Below are 6,710 nucleotides of genomic sequence, written 5' to 3' on the forward strand. Positions count from 1 at the left end.
AGTGCCTTGTCCAGTACTTCTGAGAAATAAAAGCTTCCCACTTTCCTGGTGATCACAAGAGGAAAACATTTTGGCCATTGGGGAAAATGAAGAAGCATAGAAGAGGCAGCCAACAGATAACACCAGGATATATAGTGCCAGAGATAAACTTCACCTGCCTCAATATTTTTTTCCAGACAAACAAGTGAATCCTACTGCTTCATTCTTTCCAGCCTGGGAACTGGGAACATGTATGATAGCTATTAACGTACACAGAAGCCTATTCTGTAGCACTCAAGGGAATCTATCCTCCTGTCCATTATTATGCCAGAGCTGTAAAAGCATGAATTTGGCTTAGTCACGTTTCTATTCAGTGTCTCACTCACCATCTTCCCCACAGGATAAAGCCATCTTTTATCACCCTTTATAAATATTTTTTTCTTAAAGCCATCTGGAATATTTTCAGTATTTTCATAAGTAGTAATTTGAAGATATATCTAATCATAAATCTATTTATAAGGTTAGATTGTGTGAGGAATTGCATTTTGCCATTTCCAAAAAGAGATACTCTAACTTCCCTTCCTACTGAAGTGGAGTGTGCCATCTCACTGAATATAAGCAGACCTTACTCTCTGACTCTCAGTATTTGTAAGGGGATTCAACTCGGGCACTTTCGGTGCCAAGATTCATCCAACATTCAATGAGCAAACACTTTTTTTTCTTTTTTAATCACTACTTCTATGGTAGGTACTGGATTATAGGGATACAAGGTTTTACTGATGAATAAAAGTTTCTTTAGTGTGTTGCGCTTCAGCATTGTACCATAAAACATTGTCATTAGACAAAAGGGATTTTCTCAGAAAATGCCATTCTCGAAAGTACCTTTCTAGGAAACATCCTGTTTCCCAGAACAACTTGGGTGTGGATGGGGGGAATAATTGTGGGGATGAAGTTTTGGAAAGATAAATCTCTGTGAAGTCGGAATTTAATTTCATGACTACTTGGGGTTCAGAGTCAAAATATTTCGGCGATATAGTACAAGAAGCCGTATGCATTTCTGCATTTTTTACTGGAGAAATTATACTTTCTCAGTTAAAATAGAAAAAGAAAAAGAAAATCTCCTTTGTATAGAAAATGGTTTGTCACCAATTTGGGCCCACTTGGAGAAAACAGCACAGATGGTCTGGTTTGCTTCAGGATGTGGTTCCATGCCCTGCGTGATTCAGCAGAGAAGGTAAGTCAGCATCTGCTCATTTCATTTTGGTCCCACTGTTGTAGTCATAGATAGCAATGTGCATTAACATTCTTCTGTCACTCACCCTTAGCAGGAAAATGAATGTTATCTTCCAGCTAGATTAGACATTATTTCCCCTATAGTTTCACATTCAAATTAATGAAGGGATGCTTTAAAATAATCTTCGCAAGCTTAATAAAATTTGGGATGCCCGGAGTTAGAAAGCTGTTTGGCCAAGATTTAGTAAATCATACTTTTTAAAGTTAACATCAAACTAATTTATCACAAAGAAAAAACTGGGCTCTGCAATTGGCTATTCTTATACATGGTCATGTATTAAAATATTGTCATGGGATATTTCTGTCTGTAACTTGCCTGTGAAGATGCATATTTAAAAGGTATTCAGCACATAGATTTGACCTCTTCTTCTGGTTTGCAGTTGGCTCATATAAATATTACCAAGAATGAAGGATACCTTTAATAATGGGAAATCTGATTTCTTGACCCATCGTTCAGCAAATAGATTTATGCAAATCTGAAGAGGTTAGCTCCTGCATGGGAAGCAAATGTCTCCCCAGGCTATGCCCAAATGGAGGTCTACATTCCTTTTCAATCATTTCCTGAGTGATAGTTTATAGTTAGAGAGACCTGCCATTCATTTTTATAGTGAGCCTCGTATGTGTAACTGGACTGAAACCTACTGCAAAGCAGGTATAGGATCGGGTCTATTTTGGCATCTCTAGCAGCTTCCATCGCGCATAACATAGGATTGTCCAGTCATGTGCCCAACACTGTTTATTTTGTTGGCTTCCTCTGTGCCAGGCTCTGTCATGGGTACTACAAGTACTGAAATGAACAGTCAAAAATCTCTGAGTTTTTATTCATGTGTCAGGGGACCAGTAGCAAAGAGATAAATATATAACATATATATTATGTTTGCAAATGGAAAGTGCTGTGAAGGAAAATAAAACATTATAAGGACGCATAGAGTATCATGGTATGGAGGTTGTAAATGTGTACAGGGTTCCCAGGGAAGGTCTCACTGAGACAGCGCTATGGAATGGATTGTGTCCCCCAATTAAGACGTTAAAGCCCTAACACCAAATGTGACTGTATTTGGAGATAACCCTATAGAAAGGTAATTAAGGTTAAATGAGAATAAAGATAGGACTTGATACTAGAAGGTTAATGTTCTTACAAGAAAAGGTACCAGAATGTCCTCCTTCTCTCTCTCTCTCTCTCTCTCTCTCTCTCTCTCTCTCTCTCTCTCTCTCTCTCTATCTCTCTCTCTCTCCCCCCTCCCTCTCTCCCTCCCCCTCTTTCCCTCCCTCCTTCTCTCTCTCTCACTGTTTCTCTCTCTGCCATGTAAGGATACGAGAAGACATCTGCAAGCCAGGAATAGAGGTCTCACCAGAAACCAAATCAGCCATCACCTTGCTCTTGGACTTTCCAGCCTCCAGAACTGTGAGAAAATAGATTTCTGTTGTTTAAGACACCCTCTCCATGGTCTTTTGTTGTGGTTGCTCAAACTGACTAACATAGAAGGTCGCCTTTGAGTAGAGAATTGCGAAAGATGTGAGGATGCAGGAGCATGCCAAGGGGACATCTGATGGAGCAGCCTTTGGGTGCAGGCAAAAGCAAATGCAGGGCCCCTGGGTCTCAGGATGCTGTGGGAGATAATTTACATAAAATTATCTCTGACTCTCAGGATGTCCCTCCTAGAAGGGAGGCTCTTACACAAGGCAAAATAATGAACTTTCTGGGACTTTCATTTACCAAGACTCTTGCATGACTGATGGGATCAGTTATTTCCAAAGGCCGAACCTGAGAAAAAAGTAGAAATTTCCCAGTAAATGATGAAAATCAATTATTTTTCCTTTGCCCATGTTATTAGGCTTCTAACAAAAAGTTGGATCATTTATTTACCAAGAGAGATACTAAAAGGGCCTCAAGTATCATGTCATCTAGTGCCTTGCTAGGTCTGAAGCCACCCCTGAGAGCTAAGAAAGTGGTGTGATCCCCATTTTCAGATAAGGAAAGTAAGAGTCAAACATATTAAGTCACCCAGAAAGGGCCCTCTGTCTCCAAAGGCCATGCCTTTTATAAACCATGCAGTTCTAGGTACGTGCCAGCATGAATGAACTGCTCCAGAATTAGCTCCTCTCCCTCGGCTCACTTCTAGTTGGTGGGAGCTGTAAATTTTAAAGAAACTGTCAGCAGGGATATGTTTTTGTCTGGTGGAACATTTTATTACTTTTTTTTCCAAAACCTTTGAACAATGTATACACCGTTGTCTGACCTGTACGTGATAATTGCACCATTTAAAATGCAAAAGCTTCAAAAAAAATCGAATGAATAAATCCAATTTTTGCTTCTCAGTTAAGTCTGTGTTGTATAATAGCATCAGCTCTGAAGTAGTCCCTTGCCATTTATAAATAGCATGAGGGAGAGACAAACTAGTAACCATACAGTAACGGTGGCATCAGGAAGAAACTTCATCTGCCTACTTATACATGCACATTTCTGCCTGACAGAGTCCTGGAGTTGAATAAATACAGGTCATAGCACCCTAAAGACTTGCTTGAATTCCAATTTTGACATTGACAAAGAATGTAGTCTGGGTTAATTTACTTAACCCACCTAACCTATGGAGCTTATCCATAAAGATGCAGTTATGGTACCCAGGCAAGATAGTTGTGAAGGTTAACAATACATGTAAACTGCTTAGCATAATGTTTGTTACACATTACACTCACAATAAATGATCTTTGGTATTCAAAGAGGCATATTCTTCCCTATAGTGTTTGCAAAGACTGCATTTTGAAGTTAGAAATAGACTCAGCATTCCCTTGACATCACCCTAACTTTTGGGTATATTATCATTTCCATTTCTTAAAGGGACGGAGACAAATGAAATGTAAATGTTTTTCCAAGTTTGTGTTATTTCCTATTAATATTATTGTTGAGGTTCTCTGATTATACAGTTTTACTCAGAGTGCCAATGGTTCTGAAACTTCAGTATGCATTTAAAAAGCTGAGGAAGTTTGTTAAAATGTGCAAGTTTGGGCCTCAACCTTGGGGTTCAGTCCAAGTAATTCTGGTCAGAAAATTCTGATGAGAAATCTGAAAACACATTGCACGAAGATCTCTCACCGTATAAAATATTAATTTACCACTTAACATTAGAAGGCTGAAAACTATCAGCTACCTAGCTTTTAAAATTAACAACAGTTGTCTGTAAGAGTAAATATGTAAAAAATTGGTAAATAATTGGTAAATTCTTAACAAAACAGAATTAGTTAAATATTGGTCTAGCCATATGATATAATACAATGCAATCACTAAATATAATATTACAAAAGGATATTTAGTGACATGGGGAAGTAATTCACAGTATCTTGAATGAAAAAATAGCAGTTTAAAGTGTTAGGTTAAAAAAGACGTTGTTATTGAAAAACCAACTATACATCAAAAAATACAATATATAGTAGCAAGTGACTATCAATGGTTAATTGAGGTTTGGAGGTTTTGAGTAAGTTTTGTTTTATTCTTTGTCTTCTGAATTCTTCAATACTTATTCTTTGAATATATAAGACTTTTGTTAGCAGATTTTTAAAGCTATTAAAATTAATGGCAACTTTTAATTATTATGAAAACAATTTATGTCCATCTACAAAGTCATTCTGAGTAATATTAAAATTTTACATTATATTCATAGAATATTGGATGATAAGGTTTAATGTTTTATTATTTTTCTCATAGTTGAATATGCTAGTTTATATTAGAGAGCTCGGTTGGATGAATATTATCCACAAAAAGACCTTTTGTTGAAAATAATGTTGTCTTTTAGTTCACTAAACAGTAAGAGATAGGATAAAACAATAGGAAAGTATATTCATGTAGTATATTTTTCAAATTTCTGCTGCCACCCAGTGGCTGCCCAATCTGTTTTATATGTATTTTTCACATAGCCAATTGGCTAATAAAGTTGTTCTTGAAGAACATCATTTATTTGTAGGTAAAATCACTAAGATGTTTTGGGTCCACATGAGTGACTTGCCTACACACCCAGTTTGTGCCACCAATTCTAGAATCTCTTTCTTGCTGTAACACAGGCCTTCTTAAGCTAATGTTCCACGAATCCTGTGCAAGGGACAGTTGCCACACAGAAGCAATCGTCAACACCCACTCACTGAATTGGATCCAGTCACCTTTAACTCTCAGAGAAGAGAAAAGGTGAGGGTGAGGCCAAATTATACTTGAACGCCCCCAGAGTTTGACAGGGACACATATAGATACAAAGGGACTTGCAAGTCTACCACTGGCTGAAGCGAGGTCCCCAGAATATGATTTGAATGAAAACAAGTACAAACATGAAGGAAAAGTAAGAAAAAACAATATCTGAACAAGTTCCAATTCCAATAGAAAGAAATTTTAGAAAACATGCCACCTCTAGAACACCAGATGAGAAGTGTGAAGGTCAAATATGTACATCAGTGTGTCCATAGGTCTGCAAAAGCCTTGAGAAAAAAATGGAGAGATACACACCAAAGTACTACCACTGCTTACATGATGTGGGTGAAATAAAAGGGGAAAATGGTCTCTCCCCCACCTCTACATTTTTTTATTAATAATTGTTACAGTGAATGTACATAATAATAAATACATATATTTTAAAAGCCTATGAAATATTTATTGTGAAATGAAGGACATTATAAGCACTGATCTAGTGGCTCCTTCTTGCATTTCCATTTCTTTGGATAGAGAAGAGAAAAAAACAACCTGGAATTGTCTTCAGGGCTGTCAAAAAGTCCCTTTTCTCAAAGAAGACATGAATATAAGAAAAAGTGAAGGTTGAGATGCCTCAACACAAAGCAAGGCAATTTAGTGACCAAATAGCAACCAGGTCAAATACATGTGAAAAATAGAGACATCTTTTGATTGAAGGACAGCTCACAAAGTTGAAGCCAATACTAAATCAAGCTTTTGAAAGGGCAGTGTCAAAAAATAATTTAGGAGCTGAAAGAAAATGAATAAGAAAGCACTTGTATGGGATAATGGCACATTTCAAATTCTGATTGAGCCACAGTGACCTACAATGGTTGCTCTGTACAGGGCAGACTGGAAAACCCTTCAGTACTTGTGAAAATCATACTCATGACTGGTGCCTATAGGATATTAATTCTAAAGCAGGGAAGTGGGCTTTCAAGTTGTTGGAGGGTAGGACTAGGATTGGTCAGTTGTAAAGACGTGGGTCTCAAGAGTCTTTCATTCTTGCATAGATCTTTTTGGATCAGATCCTATTTTAAGCTTAGAGAGATGGACATGATTTTCACTTTTTTTTTTTTTTTTTTAATTTTGTCCCAGGGCTCTTGTATTTACGACACCTTTTTGATTTGGCTCATTCCTGTCAGGTTTTTACTTTGGAAGTCTGTGACCGCAAAAGCATATGGAGATCTGATTTTTATTTTTCTCTTCTTGGAGAATTAGCAAACAT

This window comes from Rhinolophus ferrumequinum, chromosome 19 (assembly GCF_004115265.2).
Source record: "Rhinolophus ferrumequinum isolate MPI-CBG mRhiFer1 chromosome 19, mRhiFer1_v1.p, whole genome shotgun sequence".
In the NCBI taxonomy this organism is placed as follows: Eukaryota; Metazoa; Chordata; class Mammalia; order Chiroptera; family Rhinolophidae; genus Rhinolophus; species Rhinolophus ferrumequinum.